This window comes from Salvelinus sp. IW2-2015, linkage group LG15 (genome assembly GCF_002910315.2).
Source record: "Salvelinus sp. IW2-2015 linkage group LG15, ASM291031v2, whole genome shotgun sequence".
Classification (NCBI taxonomy): domain Eukaryota; kingdom Metazoa; phylum Chordata; class Actinopteri; order Salmoniformes; family Salmonidae; genus Salvelinus; species Salvelinus sp. IW2-2015.
Window position 1 is genome coordinate 48,823,768 of NC_036855.1, and position 24,311 is coordinate 48,848,078.

At 44.4% G+C, this 24,311-nt stretch overlaps 1 long non-coding RNA gene across 1 annotated transcript in view; it reads left to right on the plus strand.

Annotated features, from left to right (window-relative positions):
* The window catches only part of LOC111973892 (uncharacterized), a 70,899-nt gene that overhangs the window by 13,508 nt on the left and 33,080 nt on the right, over positions 1–24,311 (plus strand). The window lies entirely within an intron of this gene.

A 24,311-nucleotide genomic window follows, 5' to 3' on the forward strand; every position in this document is an offset into this window, starting at 1 on the left:
TGTGCTCTCTATGTAGCCAGTTCAGATGCGGGAATGGTTCACCGACACAGCTYATATAACCTAGAGGATTTAGGGAGAAGAGGGGAGAGGGATAAAGTGAAGGGGGAGACTGTTATTAAGAAAATCAGGTAGTTAAAGAGACAGTGTTCAACAGGAATCTGTGTGTGTGGCCTTACCCGGTGTCCACACTAAGTGGCTGCAGAGTACTTTATACTGAAAAACATACACAGACACACGAGGACAAACAATATCACGTAGTTATAGAAATAATGAAGTGTCTTACTATTCTCCATGGTTGGCCCTCRTGCCTATTMTTTGAAGGTGGAAGGAGCCACAGTAATACACTTGAGCCTGCTTACTGCAAAACATAATCTATCAATCAGATTGATGTCTAATTGTTCTACATTTTTTCAATATGGGTGACTCTTAAAAAAGCCTGTAAGTAGAAATCAAAGGGAGAGAAACTGGGAATTGAATAACTGTGGGTAGCAATATTGCAATGTGGGTAGCTCTTAAAAAAGATAGACGTTGGTTGTGTATAGTGTAGTCTATGGTGTTGCCAGGGTACAGCACCCTCTTCGAAGAAGTAGGAGGTGAACATCTCCTGCACATGGATTGCGTCCCGTGCTGCGATGTTAGCCCCGATACTTGAAACATCCTGCAGAGCAGCAGACCTCTCCTCTGGCACATGGCGGCGAGCTGCAGATCCCCTCCTGGTCCTTCTGTCCATCCTAATGAAGATATGCAGGACACAGGTAGCTTTCACACACCTGAATTCCTCCAGGAGGCAGTCCCAGATGGCCCTGGTCACCCAACCTTGCAGTGCCCTCGTTTTGAAGGAATCTCCAGTTGCAAGGTATCTGTAGGAATATGGAAGATAATGTCATTTTTTGACTTTTCCATCAGTTCGTTYTGGATTACTGAAGTATAATATCTCTTGTAACAGATCGTGATAACGTCGGATAGCTAGACGTATGTGCACACATGTGCATGCGAAGCATGTGACAACAGCAGGATCATATCAAGGATAGTATCACAAATGAATACATACAGTAAATTCCACTTGAAGCTTGATGATGAGTTGATCATTTGAATCAGCTGTGAAGTGCTAAAACAAAAATGTGCACCCCTTTGAGTCCCCAGGACCAGGACTGAGAACCACTGCACTTCATTGGGACCTCTTCATCTGCAGACAMACTTTCTGTATCTGAGTACAGGAAACATCACAAGAAACAGACTTCATTATACTCAAAATAGACAGCACTTATATTATGTTACTATTATCTCTGTCCTCACTTCTAGGGACTGGAACTACATAAAGTACCAGCCCTATCCAGAATAGCTCCACTCTCACTTGAACGTTGGGGCTGCTATCTTTCACACTTCTTCATGTGTGAGATAGCTATCTACAAATGCAATAAGCTAGCTAATATGAAGTAGGTAGCTGTGATAATTTAATTCACCTTAGCTAGCTAGCTATAGTGTGTTAGTTGTAGTTGTAGATAGCTCTGCTAAGTTAGCAGCTCTATTGTTAGCCTGCACTGTAGCTAGTAATTCATAATACTCGTTTTTTTTACATTTCAAATGTATTCTTACTGAATAGGGTCTCCCAGCCCTGTGGCACGAATGGAAACAGGGCAGCAAAGTTTGTTTGTCACCAGAGCATTAGAGATTTACATTTACCTGTGAATAAATTCCATGAAATGGAGAATGGATTAAACTGTTTACCCATTTAATAACAGACCATACAAGAGCAGCACGTGCAATTTACCACGTATTAATGTATCCAGGCCATAGCTGATACATCAATCGAGGGCCTGTTGTCCCGGACTCTGCTGTCAGCTCCTATGGGGGTACACAGGGTTCAATTTTTCAGGCGACTGTTTTCTCTGTTATATCAACGATGTTCTTCTTTGCTCGCGGGTGATTCCTGATCCACCTCTTAGCAGACGATACCATTCTGTTTACATCTGGCCCTCTTTGACACTGTGTTAACTAATCTCCAAACGAGCTTCAATGCCATACAACACTTCTTCTGTGGCTCTCAACTGCTCTTAAAGGCTAGTAAAACTAAATGCATGCTTTTCAACCGTTCGCTGCCCGCACTGCCCGCCCGACTAGCATCACTACTCTGGACCGTTCTGACCTAGAATATTTCGACAACTACAAATACCTAGGTGTCTGGCTAGACTGTAAACTCTCCTTCCAGACTCATATAAACATCTCCAATCCAAAATTAAATCTAGAATTTGGTCCTATTTCGCAGCAAAGCCTCCTTCACTCACGCCTCCAAACATACCCTTGTAAAACTGACTATCCTACGATCCTCGACCTCGCGATGTCATTTACACAAATAGCTTCCAATACTCTACTCAGCAAACGGATGCAGTCTATCACAGTGCCATCCGTTTTGTCACCAAAGCCCCTTATACCACCCACCACTGCGACCTGTATGCTCTAGTCGGCCCTCGCTACATATCGTCGCCAGACGCACTGGCTCAGGTCATCTATAAGTCTTTGCTAGGTAAAGCTCCGCCTTATCTCAGCTCACTGGTCACGATAACAAACACCACCCATAGCACGCGCTCCAGCAGGTATATCTCACTGGTCGTCCCCAAAGCCAACACCTCCTTTGGCCGCCTTTCCTTTCAGTCTCTTGCTGCCAATGACTGGAACGAATTGCAAAAATCACTGAAGCTGGAGACTTATATTTCCCTCACTAACTTTAAACATCAGCTATCTGAGAGCTAACGATCGTGCAGCTGTACATAGCCCATCTGTAAATAGCCAACCCAATCTACTACCTCATCCCCACTATTTTTTTATTTACTCTTCTGCTCTTTTGCACACCAGTATTTCTACTTGCACGTCATCATCTGCTCATCTATCACTTCAGTGTTAATATGCTAAACTTGAATTACTTCCCTACTATGGCCTATTTATTGCCTTACCTCCTCCCGCCATTTGCACACACTGTATATAGACTTTCTTTTTTTCTATTGTGTTTTTGACTGTATGCTTGTTWATTCCATGTGTAACTCTGTGTTCTTGTTTGTGTCGCACTGCTTTGCTTTATCTTGGCCAGGTTGCAGTTGTAAATGGGAACTTGTTCTCAACTAGCATACCTGGTTAAATAAAAGGTGAAATAAAAATTTTATTAAATAAAAATCATGGAATGTTGAGTCAAATATAACTTTTTTTTTTTACATATTACGAAGTTGGTTTTGTAACATAACATATTTGGGTATTTGATACTTTTGACTGATTTTATGAGTGTCAGATTTTTCATATCTGCAAAGTAGTTAAAACGCTGTCACTTACACATTAAACTTTAGATCACAGGTTACTTTGTGTGCTYAATGTGAAATGTTTTTTGCAATGGGAAGTAATAGTTGTACATTTCAATTGGGAAATGCTTAATGGTTGTGTTTTTGTATTCTTATGATTGGGACCTACTGGCTTATTATGTCCGAGTTTATGGACTGCTTATCCTTTAACATCATACTGTGTGTGACTGCTGTCTTTCCATCGGCCCTGTGCAATGGTGTAGAGGTGCCTGGAGAAGTCAGTATACTCTAATTTTGCCAAAAAGTTCCTAAACGGCCCACCCAATGAAGCAAAGGCACCCTGTGTAAAGAATCCTGTTTTCCTATAGATTTTTCAGATTTCCACTCTCAAAATCACACCTTTTTTTTATAGACGAAATTACAGAATCTAATTACAGAATTAGATGTATTAAGTCCACAACAATGCTTAAAACACATCAATCTGATTGGGTGGGCTTGTGTCCACCCAGGCCCCATCCATGTGTACGCCCCTGATGCAAATAGTGCATGACGACAATTGCACATCACAAATAGCCTWGTAAACAACACTTCAGACTACATTTTTTCAATAACTGGTTTGCGTACCCATTATTGCCTTAGTTATTATTTAATGGTAGACAGGGGCAAAACTTTGGTTTTAGAAGTGGAGGGGACATAACTTTTTATTGAAAAAAATATTCAGGCTGTTTATCTGACCGCTCAGAGGCATCCGCATGGTCCTAAAGCACACCATTGCCTCATTTTGTAAACTGGAGGGGGCAAAAATGCAATTTCAGAATGTGGGGGGGACATGTCCCAGTGAAAGTTGTGCCCCTGCTGGTAGATATCTTCAATTGAAACGTATTTTCTACCCTACCGGCTACCGATGTCATTCTTCTGTGAGCTGCTCCATGCCAGAACCAGTTCAGAGCGGCACATTCTTGCTCCCTGAAGATGATATTGTGCTGGAACACTGGCCTTTGTGTTTTACAAAAAGTGCACTCTCCTACATGCTCTCCTACATGAGTGCGCTGGTATTGCGGTTGCTGTCCTTTCAGAATCACAAACCTGTCACACTCTGAAGGCCTATAGGTTCGCCACTGCGCAAACATGTCTATAATAGATAAGGCTGTTAACGTACTAATGTTTAAAGAAAGGAGTGTATATATTTGGACTGGTGAAGCGGTTTTATGCGCTGACAGAATAGAAGCTGATAATTATGAGTTTTTTTACTCAGCTGGTCTCTGGAGAAATTACGAGTCCTCACTATCCGAGACCGAGTCAATATCACCGATAAATTTGTACATTGGTGTCAGATACATGTGTACTCGGTGTTGACCAAGTCTTTGATTACTGGTGAAATTAAACTTTGGGGCTCAAAAATTGATATAGGAAAAAAATAGATGTTTCTTTTGCCTCTGTGCTTCATAAGTTCCATTCAGTTCGCATAGGGCTGAATGTATCTCACTGGAGAATGCATCAGACTGAGCGAAACAGGGCCCTTCTGTCTCTGTATGTGAAGCCCATCTACCGTGCATTTGGAAAGTATTCAGACCCCTTGACTTTTTCCACATTTTCTTATGTATTTCTTATTTAGCCTTGTTCTAAAATGTGTATAAATATATATTTTTTTTCATCATCAATCTACACACAATACCCCATAATGACAAAGCAAAAACAGATTTTTTGAAATTTTTGCGAATGTATTAATGATAAAAAACTGAAATATAACATTTACATAAGTATTCAGTACAATGTTGAAGCACCTTTGGCAGCAACTACAGCCTCGAGTCTTCTTGGATATGACGTTACAAGCTTGGCACACCTGTATTTGGAGAGTATCTCTCATTTTTCTCTGCAGATCCTCTCAAGAACTGTCAGGTTGGATGGCGAACGTCGCTGCACAGCTATTTTCAGGTCTCTCCAGAGATGTTAGATCGGGTTCAAGTCTGGGCTCTGGCTGGGCCACTCAAGGACATTCAGAGACTTGTCCCAAGCCGCTCCTGCGTTGTCTTGGCTGTGTGCTTAGGGTCGTTGTCCTGTATGGAAGGTGAACCTTCAACCCAGTCTGAGGTCCTGAGCGCTCTAGCGCAGGCTTTCATCAAGGATATCTCTGTACTTTTCTCCGTTCATCTTTCCCTTGATCCTGACTAGTCTCCCAGTCCCTGCCGCTGAAAAACATCCCCACAGTATGATGCTGCCACCATGCTTCACCGTAGGGATGGTGCCAGGTTTCTTCCAGACGTGACGCTTGGCATTTAGGCCAAAGAGTTCATTCTTGGTTTCATCCGACCAGATAATGAAGTTTCTCATGGTCTGAGAGTCCTTTAGGTGCCTTTTTCGCAAACTCCAAGCGGGCTGTCATGTGCCTTTTACTGAGGAGTGGCTTCAGCCTGGCCACTCTACCATAAAGGCCTGATTGATCGAGTACTGCAGAGATGGTTGTCCTTCTGGAAGGTTATCCCATCTCCACAGAGAAACTCTGGAGTTCTGTCAGAGGGACCTTCGGGGTCTTGGTCACCTCCCTGACCAAGGCCATTCTCCCCCGATTGCTCAGTTTGGCTGGGCGGCCAGCTCTAGGAAGAGTCTTGGTGGTTCCAAACCTCTGACAATTCCTTCAACCTCCATGGCATTGGTTTTTTGACTCGTGACATGACAGCTAGTCAAACTGTGAGCCCGACAAACGTTCAAACTAACATACCGACCAGCGTATGTATGTCACTTTTAATTACAATCCATAGTCACACGCGTCAACATGGAATTTACCACAGGTGAAGATCCACATCAAAGCTTGTAGAGTCTCATAGGCAACTAAGGGTGACACTTCAATGGAACTTCAGGAGATCGACCTGAGCTTAATTTCTGAGGATCCTCAGATAGCCACGAAGGTACTGAAACTACTTTATTTTACTTTTATTCATAAATACCATTTGCGATAAAACTTCCAGAAACCTGATTCGCTTTGTCATTACTGGGTATTGTGTGATAGATTGAAGGACAATTTTTAATACTACGTTCTTAAATCCATTTAAGAATCTAAGTCTGTTAACGTAACAAAAAAGTAGGTAAAATGATGAACACTCTTCGATATACTTATCCGATAGCACTGTAAGGTTTACGTATGTCCAAGCACTCTCAACCACAGAAAAAACCCCCAATTGGCAACAAAAGCCTCCTCATCAAAAGATTCCCACATCATAGAGGGTAGAAGATCGAATACAATAACAACTAGACCCTGTCCAGACTATGATATTAGGTGCAGCCAGTGGGGTCTCCTCAACGAGGAGCGATAGGAATTTCAGGGAGTTTCATAAAAATTGACAATAGTTCAAAGTTATTATGTATTTTAGATAAAGCGATACTAAATTGTTTTCCCGTCACCCGAAATGAATTCGACTAAACACTGCATTTACGACATGATGAGGTCTACCAGTGTCTGCCGTGCTCAGCAGGCCTCTGTGGGGTAGCAGCGCATGGGTAGCGGAGAGGACATCTTAGGCTTCCTGTTCCTCTGTGTAGTCATTGACTCTAAAACGGGGGCAACAAACCTAGGAGCTCATGGTTCTCAACCCCTTCCGATCAAGGGACTTACACACAGTAAATTATATAACGTTCCTACAACTAATCAGGAGCTTCTTCAGCAGAACTGGACTGTCCATGTCCTCTCCGGACGTAATCAAAGGATCAGGAATGTATCTGAAAGCATAAGCTACAAGCTAGACTAAGGCTAGCGTGCAGTAGTCAGGCATGACAGCAGTGAGTAGTAATATCACTCAGAAAGAAGAGAGACAGACATAGAATTGTAATCAAAGGTTTTTGAAACAAAATATATTTGTCATTCCACAAGTTAAGGGAGAGTATTAGCATGTTTGAATAATTATTTATTTTACAATCAATAGTCTGAGCAGATGCAGTCTTGTAGTTTTAGACCCTACTACAGAACAGAAAGAGGTGGATTTGCTAGTTAGCCAGGCTAACGGCCTATCACAACATTTAAGAACTCTTGCAAGGTCAAGGCTCACAGATTTGGTTTTACTCTAAGTTTAATTGCCACGAGACGGGCGCCGCTCGTCGAACTGCTATAACTGCTTTCAGCTAGATTGGCTGGGACAACAGAGTGGAGATCTGCAAGGTCTGTTACCCTGAAATAAGGCGTTCCAGTATGGACATTAAATTACGTGCAAAGTGGGTCAGATCCTAAACTACTCCTGTGCACCTTACATGTTGCGGAACTTTTAATTCATAATGGGTACTCAGGAAGGTGTGACTATGCACGTAGCTAGCCGGTTGAAAGCCTGATCAAGGTGGTTACATTTGAGTAGGTGTGACCTGTGAAGTCCATCGAATACATTCATACCAATATAGCTTAGCTGTGAGTATCGCATTTAGGCCATGCTCATAATTGGGGTGGTGTGTGCGTCAAAATCTATCCTCCCTCATCTATAAAACTTGGCCACATCTGGACGCCGCTAGGGAGTCGAGTGATTTTTTAATACAAAATTAAAAAATAGAAGACGGATCGGCCCCTTAAACCTTCAGCCGAAAGCGACTTATCATGGGTCCAACCTCACCCCATCCCACCACACTCGAAGATATTTGGTCTGCCCCTCTTGCCCATGAGTTTGTAAAGTCTGTTCCATCGCCGGACTGCTTGTGATTTCTTTCCTCCCTCCTAATCTCTCCCTCTCCCTCCCTGTGAATCTCTTATTTTGTCCCTATTCTCTCTTTTCCCTTTCTTTCTCTCTTCATCACCCTCCCTCTCTCTCTCCTGTGAACCCAAATACGATTTTAATGCCATTTTCCTGAAGTGGCATGAAGGATGGCAGCGTGGCTGAGAGAGCAGCCACAGGGAAATTCTTTGACTACAACAGCCAGGCGGGGATGCCGAGTCAGGACAAAAGTAAAAGCTGATTGAGGAACGAGAAACAGTTAAATATTTCAGAAGGTCAGGGGAGCAGCGCTTTCTGCATGGGAGTGGCAGTGTGTTTGTGTGTGTGTGTGTGTGTGTGTGTGTGTGTGTGTGTGTGTGTTGTGTGTGTGTGTCTGGGGTGTGTGTGTGTGTGTGTGTGTGTGGTGTGTGTGTGTTGTGTGGTGCTTGTGTGTGTGTGTGTGTGTGTGTGTGTGTGTAGATGTGATGACTGAGGTTTATGCTTGGTTGTCTCTATAGTCCCTATTGGACTGACATTCTGTGCAAAGAGCAAAACAGAGAAGAACATAGGCAGGGGACACATGAAGGGATGCAGGGTGACGCAGAGTGAGGGGAGGTAAGATGTGAGAGAGAGGCAGAGTGAGAGAGAGGCAGAGTGAGGCAGGAAGAAAGGGGAGGAGAGACAAAGGATGGAATGGAGAGGCAAGGTAAGGCTTAAAGACATGAACTTTCCTCTCTTTGCCGCTCTCTCATTCAATTCAATRCAAAGGGCTTTATTGGCATGGGAAACATATGTTTACATAGACAAAGCATGTGAAATCGATAATGAACAAAAGTGAAATATACAATGACAAATAAACAGTAAACACTACACACAAAAGTTCCGAAGGAATAGATACATTCCAAACGTCATATTATAGCTATATACAGTGTTGTAACGATGTGCAAATAGTTAAAGTACAAAAGGTGGAAAAATAAATATGGTGTTTGTTCTTCACTGGCTGCCCTTTTTGTATTTGTAGGCAGCAGCTACTCTTCCTGGGGTCCAGCAAAATTAAGGCAGTTTATACAGTTTTAAAAACATTACAAAACATTCACAGATTTCACAACAGGCCCCTACTCCACCACTGCCACATATCTACAGTACTAAATCCATGTGTGTGTGTGTATATTGCGTATGTTAGTGTGTGTGTGTGTGTGTATGCATGTGTCTGTGCCTCTGTTTGTGTTGCTTCACAGTCCCCGCTGTTCCATAACGTTTTTTTTTCTGTTTTTTAAATCTAATTTTACTGCTTGCATCAGTTACCTGATCTGGAATAGAGTTCCATGTAGTCATGGCTCTATGTAGTACTGTGCGCCTCCCATAGTCTGTTCTGGACTTGTGGACTGTGAAGAGACCTCTGGTGGCATATCTTGTGGGGTATYCATGGGTGTCTGAACTGTGTGCCAGTGGTTCAGACTGATTGGTCGGCTATTTGAGCCAGTAAAGGGGGCTTTACTATTCTTGGGTAGCGGAATGACTTTATCCTCCCTCCAGACRTGAGGGCACACACTTTCTAGTAGGCTTAAATTGAAGATGTGGRAATATTGTCTGCTATTATCCTCAGTAATGTTCCATCCAGATTGTCAGACCCCGGTGGCTTGTCATTGTTGATAGACAACAATAATTGTTCACCTCTTCCACACMGACRTTAKGGAATTCAAAAGCAATATTRTTGTCTTTCATAATTTGATCCGATATACTTGGATGTGTAATGTCAGCATTTGTTGCTGGCATGTCATCCCTAAGTTTACTTATTTTGCCAATGGAAAAGTAATTAAAGTAGTTGGCAATATCAGTGGGCMTTGTGATGAATGAGCCATCTGATTCAATAAATGATGGAGCCGAGTTGGCTTTTTTCCCTAAATTTTTATTTAAGTGCCCCAAAGCTTTTTACTATCATTCTTTATATAATTTATCTTTGTTTCATAGTATAGTTTATTTTTCTTTAGTTTATTCACATGATTCCTTAATTTTCAATATGTTTGCCAATCAGTTGGGCTACCAGTCTTACTTGCCAAACCTTTTGCCTCATCCCTCTCAACCACACAATTTTTCAATTCCTCATCAATCCAAGGGGATTTAACAGTTTTTACAGTCATTTTCTTAATGGGTTACGTGCTTATTAGTAACTGGAATAAGCAATTTCATAAATGTGTCAAGTGCAGCATCTGGTTGCTCCTCATTACACACCACAGACCAGCAAATATTATTTACATCATCAACATATGAATCACCACAAAAATTATTGTATGACCTCTTATATACTCACTATATTAGGCCCAGCCTTTGGATCTTTAGTTTTCCTAGATATGCCTATTATATTGTGATCCCTACATCCTATATATTTGAATACTGCTTTAAAGCAAATTTCTGCAGCATTAGTAAAGATGGGATCAATACATGTTGATGATTTCATTCCTGTGCTGTTACCAACTACCCTGGTAGGTTGACTGACAAGCTGAACCAGGTTGCAGGCACTGGTTACTGGGTACTTTGAATGCTAAAATCAGTTCTTTAAAATCCTTTTTCAAATGTTCAGAGRTAGCCCTCCTGCTGTTGTTTGACCCCACATGGACTACGGCAGTTTCAGCTCCTGGCATCTGTCGTAGAACAGTCAGAAGCAGCCTTGTTATGTCCTGTACTCGTGCTCCTGTGTGCACAGGGTTTTTGCCTTGGGAACCGAGATGTTTCTCACCATAGAGCTGCCTATGATGACAGCTAGTGATGTTGAATGGGCCTGTGTCTCAGGTAGCCTCACGGTCTGATGAGGCTGGGAGCTCCGAGGATCTGAACCCGAGGTTGAAGCCACCGGAGAGGGAGACAGAACCYAGGACGTAGACGCAGGRACCTCCGGATCTGATCTTGAATGGGAAGCCKCCAAGYAAGAAGGCGCCGGAACCTCTGGACCCAGGGCGGCAAAGCTGTTTCTGGTCTATGTCAGATCTGGGTTCAACATCTCCATGGAGACCTCCATTGCCAGAGGATGCTTTCTTCGACTTCCARGGCGAGTGACGTACCTCCATGGCTGGTTGGTTGGGTCGAGAACAGCTCCTTCTCCAGGGAAGGGSGAGACCCAATCGGGGATGGAACCCTGCTGAGCACCGGCCAGTCGGCTGTGGAGAGCCGACACGGTGGCAAAACTTCCACCAGGCCAGAGRGGCGTCCGGCAAATGGGGTGGAAGAAAAATAAAACGTAGGCGGGCGTGGATTCCCCAGTAGCTGGGCTTTCGTGTCTCTCCCCCTATGCTGAATCAGGCAGGATCRCYGGACAGACAGCAGTGCTCAGAGCAACTAAGCCCAACAGAGCTGCAGGAGCCAAAATAAAATAAAAGTATATAAAAACACTGTCAGGTTTCAAACATACGRCACAAATCTTGCTGTTGTGATGGCACACTGTGGTATTTCACCCAATAGATATGGGAGTTTATCAGAATTTGATTTGTTTTCAAAAGATCTGAAAGAAATATGTCAATCTAATATGGTCATACATTTGGCGGGAGATTAGGAAGTGCAGCTCAGTTTTACACCTCTATTTTGTGGGCAGTGTGCACATAGCCTGTCTTCTCTTGAGAGCCAGTATCAAGGCTATGCTATGCTCTCTCAATAGCAAGGCTACGCTCACTMAGTCTTTACATAGTCAAAGCTTRCCTTAATTTTGGGTCAGTCACAGTGGTCAGGTATTCTGCCAATGTTTACTCTCTTGTTTAGGGCCAAATAGCATTCTAGTTTGCTCTGTTTTTTAATAATTATTTCCAATGTCAAGTATCTTTTTGTTTTCTCATGATTTGGTTTGGTCTAATTGTGTTGCTCTGTGGGGTCTCTTRGTATTTGTGAACAGAGCCCCAGAACCATCTCTCTCCCTATGGTTAGTGTTAATATTGATGATGTGATTGGTTTCATATGCACTTTTAACCTGGTCTAAAAAAAACTTGCATGCATGTGTGGGTATAGTCATGGCSATAGTGTGTGGTAGGTACACTCATCCGCTTCTACACTTCTCTGCCTCTGTTCCCTTTTATACCCTCTGTGTATGTGGTCTATATTTATATGGCTATAGCAAGGTAAGCCCATGTGTGACTGGGGTATGTTGTGGGTGTCTGGTAGTGCAMTGAACAGATAAGGCCTCTCACCTACTTCTAACCAGACTACAAGTTACCGGTGTTCATGGTTATTACATGGTAAAAGCTCTTCCTGTGTGTTATACWCCTTGTTTACATTACACTTCGGTCACAGATAGAACAATGAGACAGATATTTCACCGGATGTATAAATGTGAAGCCTCTGCTTGGCTTTTCTACTCACTACCAAATATGGTAGTGAGAGGAAGCCCAGTGGCCGGCAGTGGGAGAAGATGGAACGAGATGGATTTTGGCCGACATTCTGCAGATTTTCTCATCAAAGAAACGTTTGATCCCAATACAGTTTTCTGTTCCCAAAACTAGAATATGTTACGAACAGAGTGGAGTAAGTTTTGTAAACTTTACCCTTTGGCCAACTTTAAAAAAAAAATGGTGTAGTATTGAAGGAGTGCGAAGGCGAATTGAGTTATTGCTCACACGCAATTCGGCTATGCCCACCTCCTTGCTTGTTCTGCCCACTATGACTCATTTGTTCCCATTTGAAATTGGTTAAGTTATAAATAATATTTGCCTTGTTACAGGGGAGGGCCTGAAGAGAACAGACAAACACACACACTCAGTCACTCGCTCACGGGTGGAGGTGAAAGGAAGTAAAAGTAAATTGCTTGTGCTTGTTTGTTCTGGGACGCACACTAAAAGTATAAAAGAAAGGGAGAAAAGCAGGTGCAGGGAGAAGGAAACATGCAGTGGTASAAAAAGCACCCAATTGTCATACTTGAGTAAAAGAAAATTAGAAAATTACTGAAGTAAAAGTGAAAGTCACCAAGTAAAAGTAATGTAATTAAGTATCAAAAGCAAAAATCAAAAGTTAGTCRGCCAGATCAGTGGCYATAGGGATGATCAGGGATGCTCTCTTGATGAGAGAGAGAAAGAGAATTTTAGCCTAATGCAATTAGTGGAGGGAGGGGGCGACTTCAAGCGAATTCTCTGGTAAATGTCAAACCCAGGTTCTTTGAATACATGTTCACATCGTAGAGTGTTTGTGTGTGACCAACAGGAACTCAGTCTCCCTTTCGAAATGTGACGTTTTATGGACATTTTAAGTTTAGGCATTCATTCTGGCGGGTTAGGGCTCAGGTTTTGAGATAGGGTTAATACACACACACACACTGGAAACACAAGGGGATGGGATTCAGTCAGGTTGTGTATGAATGTGGGAAGAGAGTGTGTGTGTGTGTGAACCCTCCCCTTTTAACACCATCTGATACCCTGACTGCCAGTTTGGTGAAAGTCACACATGTTATCGCCATATACACCAAACTCCAGTGTGTGTTTGTATATGTGTGTGTCTGTCTGCGCATGTGTACTTGCGCTCGTGTGTGTGTGTCCTAGCCTTTTGTCTGCTGCTGTTCCCTTAGTGGTGCGTTCAGAGGCTAGCATTGATTCACACTTGACACCATCTCCAGAGAGTGGGGTGGATCGGTGACGATGTGTTGAATGCAGCTGTAGTTTTATAGGGTTGTCAAGTTGGACCGAGCTCATCATGAAAATCCTCTTCAACTTCATCCAGATATTCAACAATCTCCCATTGGGAAGCCCAATGTAGCAACCCTAGATTGCTAGCATACTGGTGCGGGTGTTGTTGCGTCACTAACTGCTAACTGCATTGACAGTGGGAGATGTGATGTGCGCTAAGCTAAAGTGGCGGCTGTGGGAAATGGCTACCGTTGCTCTGTATGCTAAGCTAATGTAGCACTGTGCTACTTTGGGGGACATGAGTGTAATGGAGCAGAGAGAGATTACTGTTCTGCATTACCTTCATTATCTCTGCGGTCGTTCCTGAAGAGAGAACAATATCCCGTGAGGTTATAATTGGATTGTTCTTAAGGGCAGTGTGTGTGTGTGTTTTGACTAGTTATGCATGGAATGTTTCGAGGGATACAGACACACACACATGCACGCATGCCCTTTTAATGAGGGTCATTTGGCTATACAGTACAGTATCTTTCTCATCCAAAACACTCATCTCACACAGGTCGCACTCTACACCCACTCAATAGGCCTACACACCAAACTCACTCACTGCTCCCAAACTATAACCCTCATTTGAGAAGTTTTATTCTGGATTTGTGCAGTATATTGGAAACGTAAAAAAAAAATCTATCCTCTTCTTTGCCCTGTTCACTTATCGTGACGACATCCAATCTCTCTTTGCGCACAAGGAAGTCAATTAATTCTAAACAGCAATGTCATTTTTTCAGTTTTTGCTGCTAGCAGTAAGAAGTCATCATCTTTTTAAAGAAACATTTTAATGTCTATTTTAAGACTGTCAGCTGTGCCTTGTTGGAGCCACCACTCTCGCTCTACATCTCCCGTTCTCTCTTTCTACCCCCTCTCCATTTCCCTTTCCCTCTGCTTACTCTTCTTTCTRTCTCTGCCCCCGTCTTCCCCTTGTTCTCTCTTTCTCCTTTTCTCCCTCTCTCACTCGCTCTCTCTTTCTCCTTCTTACTCTCTTTTTTTCTCTGATTCGTGTCTCTGACTGGCTCGTGTCCATATGTACAGCCCAGACCCTGCTTGATTGATGATGAGTCAGAGTGTCAGACTGATTGACTGGATTGCTTGATTAGTGGGAAGTGCTATCTCTACTATCTCCCCGAGTSTTTTATCTCTGTAATACGTAAAGAAACACTGGCCTTCCCTCCCTACCTATGACCATCTCTCCCTTCACCCCTCCCCTCCTCTTCTTTCATCTCACTTCACCCCTCCTCTCCCCCAGACAGTGTGGCTCTGTTTGGGGTATAGTAGGTTTTCCTCCCATTCRCCCTGGTCGTATAGAGCTTTACGGCAGCCATTCCATTATAGGCCAATCTGGCCCAGTCATGTCAACATCAGTGGGCTGTTACCATACTGGGCTGCTGTTAGCAGACAAACAATGGCAATAATCCAGCTATTAACAGTCAACGAGAGGAGAAGAATAGACAGAGACCTCATGTGGATCTGAGAGTGTGTGGGTGTGTGYGTGTGCATGCGTGTGCTTGATTGGATGRGTGCGTGAGTGTGTGTGTGTGGCTCAGTGTGTAACTTTAATGCCTCAGGCCCCTGCTGTCAGTGTCTAATATGGAGACTGTTGTGTAGGTGAGTATGTGTCTACCCAAAGGCAGACATTTCTTGAGCTTTTGACAGAGGTCACGTCCTCTGTTCTCTCTAAGAATGAGATGGCCATCTGGAAACACAGCAAGGAGGAGAGAAGGATGGGCGAAGGACAAAACAACTTGCTCTGTTACTTACTCTCTTTGCTCTTGCTTCCATCTTAAAATACCCCAGTCTTTTCAGCCTCCTTCTGTTCTTATAATGTAGTACCGTGTGACTTAGACACTCTCGAAGTCTTTAATGAACTCTCATTCACTCTCATTGATTGTCTTTTATCCGCGCCGACAGAGTGGGCGCCTCACGTCGCGTTCTCAGGAAACTATGCAGTATTTCGTTTTTTATGTATTATACTTACATTGTTACCCCAGGAAATCTTAAGTTTTTATTTACATACAGCCGGGAGGACATATTGGATATAAGAGCAACGTCACTTACCAACATTACGACCAGGAATACGACTTTCCCGAAGCGGATCCTCTGTTTGGACCACCACCCAGGACAATGGATCGGATCCCAGCAGCCGACCCAAAACAACGGCGCGCAGGAGGGGCAGAAGAAGCGGTCTTCTGGTCAGGCTCCGTAGACGAGCACATGCGCACCGCTCCGAGTTTACTACTCGCCAACGTCCAGTGTCTTGACAACAAGGTAGACGAAATCCGAGCAAGGGTTGCCTTCCAGAGACACATCAGAGATTGTAACGTTCTTTGTTTCACGGAAACTTGGCTTACTCGAGACACGCTATCGGAGTCGGTACAGCCACCTAGTTTCTTCACGCATCGCGCCGACAGAAACAAACATCTCTCTGGTAAGAAGTAGGGGCAGGGGTGTATGCCTTATGATTAACGAGACGTGGTGTGATCATAACAACATACAGGAACTCAAGTCCTTTTCCTCACCTGACCTAGAATTCCTTACAATCAAATGTCGACCGCATTATCTACCAAGAGAATTCTCTTCGATTATAATCACAGCCGTATATATCCCCCCAAGCAGACACATRGATGGCCCTGGATGAACTTCATTGGACTCTATGTAAACTGGAAACCACATATCRMGAGGCTGCATTCATTGTAGSTGGMGATTTTAACAAGGCTAGTCTGAAAACAAGACTCCCTACATTTTATCAGCATATCYATGGCGCTARCCGGGCGGYAAAAATCCTGGACCATTGTTACTCTAACTTCCGCGARGCARACAAAMCCCTGCCCTGCCCTCCTTTCGGAAAATCTGACCACGACTCCATTTTGTTGCTCCCAGCCTATTGACAGAAACTCAAACAAGAAACGGCCCATGCTCAGGTCTGTTCAACGCTGGTCCGACCAATCTGATTCCACGCTTCAAGATTGCTTCGATCACGTGGACTGGGATATGTTCCGCATAGCGTCGGACAACAACATTGATGAATACGCCGATTCGGTGAGCGAGTTTATTAGCAAGTGCATCGGTGATGTTGTARCCACAGCWACTATTAAAACCTTCCCCAACCAGAAACCGTGGATTGATGGCAGCATTCGTGCAAAACTGAAAGTGCGAACCACTGCTTTTAAGCAGGGCAAGGTGACCGGTAACATGACCAAATACAAACAGTGTAGCTATTCCCTCCGCAAGGCAATCAAACAAGCTAAGCGTCAGTATAGAGACAAAGCKGAGTCGCAACTCAACGGCTCAGACACGAYAGGTATGTGGCAGGGTCTACAGTCAATCACGGACTACAAAAAGAAAACCAGCCCCATCGCGGACCACAATGTCCCTGCTCCCAGACAAACTAAACAACTTCTTTGCTCGCTTTGACGTCAATACAGTGCCAACYACACGGCCGGCTACCAAAACCTGCGGGCTCTCCTTCACCGCAGCCAACGTGAGTAAAACATTTAAACGCGTTAACCCTCGCAAGGCTGRCGGCCCAGACGGCATTCATAGCRGSGTCCTCAGAGCATGTGCAGACCAGCTGGCTGGTGTGTTTACGGACATATTCAATCACCCTTATCCCAGTCTGCTGTTCCCACATGCATCAYGAGGGSCACCATTGTTCCAGTTCCCAAGAAAGCTAAGGTAACTGAGCTAAATGACTATCGCCCCGTAGCACTCACCTCCGTCATCATGAGGTGCTTTGAGAAACTAGTCAAGGATCATATCACCTCCACCCTACCTGACACCCTAGACCCACTCCAATTTGCTTACCGCCCCAATAGGTCCACAGACGACGCAATCACAATCACACTGCACACTGTCCTAACCCACCTGGACAAGAGGAATACCTGTGTAAGAACTTCCTTAATTTTGGGTCGTCCCACAGTGGCAGGTATTCTGCCAATGTTTACTCTCTTGTTTAGGGCCAAATAGCATCTAGTTTGCTCTGTTTTTTAATAATTATTTCCAATGTCAAGTATCTTTTTGTTTTCTCATGATTTGGTTTGGGTCTAATTGTGTTGCTCTGTGGGGTCTCTTTGTATTTGTGAAAGAGCCGCAGAACCATCTCTCTCCCTATGGTAGTGTTAATATTGATGATGTTGAATTGGTTTCATATGCACTTTAACCTGGTCTAAAAAAACTTGCATGGCATGTGTGGGTATAGTCATGGCGATAGTGGTGTGGTAAGGTACAGCTGCATCGCTTCAAAACTTCTCTGCCTCTGTTCCCTTTATACCCTCTGTGTATGTGGTCTATATTTATATGGCTAATAGCAAGGTACAGAACCATGTGTGACTGGGGTTTTGTTGGGTGTTCTGGTAGTGGCATGAACAAGACTAAGGCCCTCTCACCTACTTCTAACCAGACTACAAGTTACCGGTGTTCCATGGTTATTACATGGTAAAGCTCTCCTGTGTGTTTTATACACCTTGTTTACATTACACTTCGGTCACAGATAGAACAATGAGACAGATATTCACCGGATGTATAAATGTGAAGCCTCTGCGTTTGGCTTTTCTACTCACTACCAAATATGGGTATGAAAGAGGAAAGCCCAGTGGCCGGCAGTGGGGAGAAGATGGAACGAGATGGATTTTGGCCGACATTCTGCAGATTTTCTCATAATGAAACGTTTGAATCCCAATACAGTTTTTCTGTTCCAAAACTAGTAATATGTTACGAAGCAGAGTGGAGTAAGTTTTGTAAACTTTACCCTTTGGCCAACTTTAAACAAAAATGGTGTAGTATTGAAGGAAGTGCGAAAAGGCGAATTGAAGTTATTGCTCCACGCAATTCGCTATCCACTCCTTGCTTGTTCTGCCACTATGACTCATTTTTCCCATTTGAATTGGTTAAGTTATAAATAAATATTTGCCTTGTTACAGGGGAGGGCCTGAAGAGAACAAGACAAACTACACACACTCAGTCACTCGCTCACGGTGGAGGTGAAAGGAAGTAAAAGTAAATTGACTTGTGCTGTTTTGTTCTGGGGACGCACACTAAAGTATAAAAGAAAGGGAGAAAAAGCAGGTGCAGGGAGAAGGAAACATGCAGTGGGTACAAAAAGCACCCAATTTGTCATACTTGAGTAAAAGAAAATTAGAATTACTGAAAGTAAAAGTGAAGTCACCAAGTAAAAGTAATGTAATTAAGTATCAATAAGCAAAAATCAAAAAGTTAGTCCGCCATAAAGATCAGTGGCGATAGGGATGATCAGGGATGCTCTCTTGATGAGAAAGAGAATTTTTAGCCTAATTGCAATAGTGAGGGAGGGGCGACTTCAAGCGACAATTCTCTGGTACAATGTCAACCCCAGGTTCTTTTTTGAATACATGTTCACATCGTACGAAGTGTTTGTGTGTGAACCAACAGGAACTCAGTCTCCTTTCGAAATGTGACGTTTTTATGGACATTTTAAGTTTAGGCATTCATTCTGGCGGGTTAGGGCTCAGGTTTTTGAGATAGGGTTAATACACACACACACACTGGAAACACAAGGGGATGGGATTCAGTCAGTTGTGTATGAATGTGGGAAGAGAGTGTGTGTGTGTGTGAACATCCCCTTTTAACACCATCTGATCCCCTGATGCCAGTTTGGTGAAAGTCCACAACATGTTATCGCCATATACACGCAACACTCCAGTGTGGTGTTTTGTATATGTGTGTGTCTGTCTGGCGCATGTGTACTTGCGCTGTGTGTGTGTGTCCTATAGCCTTTTGTCTGCTGCTGTTCCCTTAGTGGTGCGTTTCAGAGGCTAGCATGATTCACCCATTGACACCATCTCCAAGAGTGGGGTGATCGGTTGACGAATGTGTTGAATGCAGCTGTAGTTTTATAGGGTTTGGGTCAAGTGGACGAAGCTCATCATGAAAATCCTCTTCAAGCTCATCCAGATATTCAACAATCTCCCATTGGAAGCCGCAATGTAGCAACGCCTAGATTGCTAGCATACTGGGGGGTGTTGTTGCGTCACTAACTGCCTAACTGCATTGACAGTGGGAGATGTGATGTGCGCTAAGCTAAAGTGGCGGCTGTGGGAAATGCTACCTTGCTCCTGTATGCTAAGCTAATGTAGCACGGTGCTAGCTTGGGGGGACTGAGTGTAATGGAGCAGAGAGAGATTACTGTTCTGCATTACCTTCATTATCTCTCGGTCGTTCCTGAAAGAGAGAACAATATCCCGTGAGGTTATAATTGGATTTGTTCTTAAGGGTCAGTTGTGTGTTTGACTAGTTCATGCATGGAATGTTTCGAGGGATACAGACCACACACATGCACGCATGCCTTTAATGAGGGTCATTTTGGCTATACAGTACAGTATCTTTCTCATCCAAAACACTCATCTCAGCACAGGTCGCACTCTACACCCACTCCCAATAGGCCTACACACCAAAACTCACTCACTGCTGCCAAACTATAACCCTCAATTTGAGAAAGTTTTATTCTGGATTTGTACAGTATATTGGAAACGTAAAAAAAAATTATCCTCTTTTTGCCCTGTTCATTATCGTACGACATCCAATTCTCTTTGGCGCACAAGGAAGTCAAATTAATTCTAAACAGCAATGTCATTTTTTCAGTTTTGCTGGCTAGCAGTAAGAAGTCCAATCATCTTTTTAAAAGAACATTTTAAATGTCCTATTTTGACTGTCAGCTGTGCTTGTTGGAGCCACCCTCTCACTCTACATCTCCGTTCTCCTCTTTCTACCCCCTCTCCATTTCGCCTTTCCCTCTGCTTCTTCTTCTTTCTCTCTTCTGCCCGTCTTCCCTTGTTCTCTCTTTCTCCTTTTCTCCTCTCTCACTCGCTCCTCTCTTTCACTCCTTCTTACTCTCTTTTTTCTCTGATTCTGTCTGCTGACTGGCTCGTGTCCATATGTTTACAGCCCAGACCTGCTTGATTTGATGATGAAGTCAGAGTGTCAGACTGGATTGACTGGATTGATTGATTAGTGGGAATTGCTATCTCTACTATCTCCCGGTGTTTTATCTCTGTAATTACGTAAAGAACACAGTGGCCTTCCCTCCTACCTATGACCATCTCTCTTCACCCCCCCGTCCTCTTCTTTCATCCTCACTTCGCCCCTCCTCTCCCCAGACAGTGTGGCTCTGTTTGGGGTATAGTAGGTTTTCCGTCCCCATTCTCCTGGTCGTATAGCCAGCTTTACGGCAGCCCATTCCATTAATAGGCCCAATTCTGGCCCAGTCATGTCACATCAGTGGGCTGTTACATACTGGGGCTGCTGTTAGCAGACAAACAATGGAATAAAATCCAGCTATTAACAGTCAACGAGAGGAGAAGAATAGACAGAGACCTCAAATTGTGGAATCTGAGAGGTGTGTTGGGTGTGTGAGTGTGCAGAGTGTGCTTGATTGATGCGTGCGTGGTGTGTGGTGTGTGGTCAGTGTGTAACCTTTAATGCCTCAGGCCCCTGCTGTCCAGTGTCTAATATGGAGACTGTTGTGGTAGGTGAGTAGTGTCTACCAATAGGCAGACATTTGTCTGAGTTTTTGACAGAGGTCACGTCCTCTGTTCTCTCTAAGATGAGATGGCCATCTGGAAACACAGCAAGGAGGAGAGAAGGATGGGCGAAGGACAAAACAACTTGCTCTGTTACTTACTCTCTTTGCTTCTTGCTTCCATCTTAAAATACCCCAGTCTTTTCAGCCTCCTTCTGTTCTTATAATGGTAGTACCGTGTGGACTTAGACACTCTCGAGTCTTTAATGAACTCTCATTCACTCTCATTGATTGTCCTTTTAATCCGGCGCCGACAGAGTGGGCGCCCTTCACCGTCGCGTTCTCAGGAAACTATGCAGTATTTCGTTTTTTTTATGTATTATTAAATTACATTGTTACCCCAGGAAATCTTTAAGTTTTTATTTACATACAGCCGGAGGACTATTGGATATAAGAGCAACGTACGGTTACCAACATTACGACCAGGAATACGACTTTTCCCGAAGCGATCCTCTGTTTGGACGCACACCCAGGACAATGGATCGGATCCCAGCAGCCGACCCAAAACAACGGCGCGCAGGAGGGGCAGAAAGAAGCGGTCCTTCTGGTCAGGCTTCCGTAGACGAGCACATGCGCACCGCTCCGAAGTTTCTACTCGCCAACTGTCCAGGTCCTTGAACAACAAGGTAGACGAAATCCGAGCAGGGTTTGCCCTTCCAGAGAAATCAGAGATTGTAAACGTTCTTTGTTTCACGGAAACTTGGCCCTTACTCGAGAACACGCTATCGGAGTCGGTACGCCACCTAGTTTCTTCACGCATCGCGCCGACAGAAACAAACATCTCTCTGGTAAGAAGTAGGGGCAGGGGTGTATGCCTTATTATTAACGAGAACGGGTGTGATCATAACAACATACAGGAACTCAGGTCCTTTTCCTACCTGACCTAGAATTCCTTACATCAAATGTCGACCGCATTATCTACCAAGAGAATTCTCTTCGATTATAATCAGAGCCGTATATATCCCCAAGCAGACACATTGATGGCCCTGGATGAACTTCATTGGACTCTATGTAACTGGACGCACATATCCTGAGGCTGCATTCATTGTAGGTGGGGATTTTAACAAGGCTAAGTCTGAAAACAAGAACTCCCTACATTTTATCAGCATATCAATGGGCGCTATCCGGGCTGGGAAAATCTGGACATTGTTATCTAACTTCCGCGATGCATACAAAGCCCTGCCCTGCCCTCCTTCGGAAAATCTGACCAACGACTCATTTTGTTGGCTCCGAGCCTTTGACAGAAACTCAAACAAGAAACGGGGCCCATGCTCAGGTTCTGTTCAACGCTGGTGAGACCCATCTGATTCCACGCTTAAGATTGCTTCGATCACGGACTGGGATATGTTCCGCATAGCGTCGGACAACAACATTGAATGAAAATACGCCGATTTCGGTGAGCGAGTTTATTAGCAAGTGCATCGGTGATGTTGTACCCACAAGCACTATTAAAACCCTCCCAACCAGAAACCGTGGATTGAATGGCAGCATTCGTGCAAACTGAAAGTGCGAACCACTGCTTTTAATCAGGGCAAGTGACCGGTAACATAACCAAAATACAAGTGTAGCTATTCCCCTCCGCAAGGCAATCAAACACTAAGCGTCAGTATAGAGCAAAGCAGAGTCGCAACTCAACGGCTCAGACACGAGAGGTATGTGGCATGGGGGGGGGGGGTCTACAGTCAATCCACGGACTACAAAAACAGAAAACCAGCCCCATCGCGGACCACAATGTCCCTGCCTCCCGAGACAAACTAAAACAACTTCTTTGCTCGCTTTTGACGTCAATACAGTGCCAACAACAACGGCCGGCTACCAAAACCTGCGGGCTCTCCTTCACCGCAGCCAAAACGTGAGTAAAAAATTTAAACGCGTTAACCCTCGCAGGCTGTCGGCCCAGATCGGCATTCATAGCGCGTGCCTCAGAGCATGTGCCAGACCAGCTGGCTGGTGTGTTTTACGGACATATTCAGATCACCGTATCCCAGTCTGTGTTCCCACATGCATCAGGGGGCACCATTGTTCCAGTTCCCAAGATAAGCTAAAGGTAACTGAGCTAAATGGATATCGCCCGTGAGCAACTCACTCCGTCATCATGAGGTGCTTTTGAGAAATAGTCAAGGATCATATCACTCCACCCACCTGACACCCTAGACCCACTCATTTGCTTACCGCCCCAATAGGTTCCACAGACGACGCAATCACATCACACTGCACACTGTCCCCTAACCACCTGGACAAGAGGGAATACCTGTGTAAGAATGCTGTTCATCGACTACAGCTCAACCATTTAACGACCATAGTGTACCTCCAAACTGTCATTAAGCTCAAGACCCTGGGTTCTCGACCCCGCCCTGTGCAACCTGGGTCCTGGACTTCCTGACGGGGCGCCCCCGGTGGTGAGTTAGGAAAAAACATCTCCAACCCGCTGAATCCTCAACACTGGGGCCCCAAGGGTGCGTTCTCAAGCCCTCTCCCGTACTCCCTGTTCACCCACGATGCGTGCATGCAAGCCTCCAACTCATCATTCAAGTTTGCAGACGAAACACTACAGTGGTAGGCTTGATTACCAACAACGATGAGACGGCCTACAGGGAGGCCGGTGAGGGCCTCGGAGTGTGGTGTCAGGAAAATTAACCTAACACTCAACGTCAACAAAACAAAGGAGATGAATGCATGGACTTCAGGAAACAGGCAGAGGGTGCACCCCCTATGCACATCGACGGGCAGTAGTGGAGAAGGTGGAAAGTTTTAAGTTCCTCGGTGTACCTCACGGACAAACTGAAATAGTCCAGCCCAACAGACAGTCGGTGGTGAGAGGCGCAGCAGAGCCTCTTCAACCTCAGGAGGCTGAAGAAATTTGGCTTGTCACCATAAAACACTCACAAACTTTTACAGATGCACAATCGAGAGCATCCTGTAGAGCTGTATCACCGCCTGGTACGGCAACTGCTCCGCCCACAACCATAAGGCTGCTCCAGAGGGTAGTGAGGTGCACAACGCGTCACGGGGAAAACTACCTGCTCTCCAGGGACACCTACACACCCAATGTCACCAAATGTCCACACCCAATGTCACGGAAACAAAAGATCATCAAGGACAACAACCAAGCCGAGCCACTGCCTGTTACACCCCGCTATCATCCAGAAGGTGAGGT